The following is a 1,576-nucleotide window of genomic DNA, read 5'->3' on the forward strand; positions in this document are numbered from 1 at the left end:
ATTATCGAGAATGGCATCAAAAATAAGGAAATAACGTAGAGGTAAACCAGACGCTGTGAGAACGTTTATTGTCTTTAAAGAGTGTTGTGTTTATGGACGACACGGCCGCTTCCATATCAACACAGGCTTGACTTAATCATTCTTTGTTGGAACAGTAATTCTATCTTGCCAAGCAGATAATGCGCGTCAGAGCCATATTTGCGATAACAAATGGAGCTTTGCATGCACAGCTACTAAGCCTTAACTGAACGTAACTTGTCTTTACTGCTCCTAGACTTCCTTGGCCAGATGCACCTTTCCTTATCATGATCCCGAGCAAATGTATTAGTGCGTGTAGGTAATATTGCTGCTGATGCTACTGGTGTAATGCTGAGGGCACGAGATGAGAATGTTGGTAACGTGTAAAAAATGTTGTAAGTGTGGACTCCATTTGCGTGTTTTGCCGTGTGTAATGTAATATATTTGATAGAGCAGACAGTTGGGATGTCTAATTTTTTCCTTTTATTCCATTTTCTCTTTCTCTGCTTTACTGCTTTACTATTTCATTACCTTTCACTTCGCTTTTACTCTCCACATCCCTCTTGTAAATCACCTTCACTTCTCGGGAGCTCTTAGAGACACTGGAAAGAGCCGTAAGGACGGAAATAATACATCGCTCAATACAGAGAATCGACCATCTGTCATCATTAGCAACGAGTCATTATAGCACCATATTGTCTTACGTCTTGAATTTATATCCAGCATCCCTCCTCCTTCTGTCATAATTCAGGCCATTGGTCTCGTCTTCCTCAATTTACAGCTCATTTCCCGTCTCTCGGCGACTTCTTACAGCCTACTGCTTACGAACCTTGGTGTTAACACGTCATTACTGTCTCCTCCTCCCAAGCTCCTTCAGTTGACTTGAATTATACATACTCTCGGCCGATTTTTTCTTCGGCTCGTAACAACACTAACCGTCCCCGGGGAAATTCAAGGTTTTGGAGTGCTTGTGCAAACTGTAGGATTGCTCGCTTTATGGATCAAATGAAAATGAAATTTGGTGATTCATGTACTTTATCGATAGTGTTTTACAGATTCGAATGACTTTATATTTAAGCCGGAATTTTTTGTCTGGAACTGTAGAAGATTTTAGTGTTATTCTCCTCCGATTCAGGCAAAAAATGAATCAGTTTTATGATGTACTTTATCTGAAATATTTTACTATTTGCAATGAACTATTCGTAACCCAAACCTGAGGAAAATCAAGTCTTAAATTCTCTCAAATAAATCACATGACCTCGAAAGGCACATTTTACGCAGCAGTGATTCGAAAGGGTTAAATTTAATATTCACAGCGTGTTAATTACATGGAAAGAACAGAATGCAATGTCGCTATATGTTATCCTCAAGAACAGTCCCTAATTAATGGAACCCTGGCGCACCTCTTCAACTAAGGCTCGTGGGCTAGCCAATAAGCCACGGGTTTCGACATTACACATTCTCGAAGCGAATCCCGCGCCATAAACAATAATAAAAAAGACACGATTTTCTCATCCTATGGTCCCGCTCTAGGACACACGGCCGCACTTTCTTAGCG

This window comes from Penaeus monodon, chromosome 19 (genome assembly GCF_015228065.2).
Source record: "Penaeus monodon isolate SGIC_2016 chromosome 19, NSTDA_Pmon_1, whole genome shotgun sequence".
Lineage (NCBI taxonomy): Eukaryota > Metazoa > Arthropoda > Malacostraca > Decapoda > Penaeidae > Penaeus > Penaeus monodon.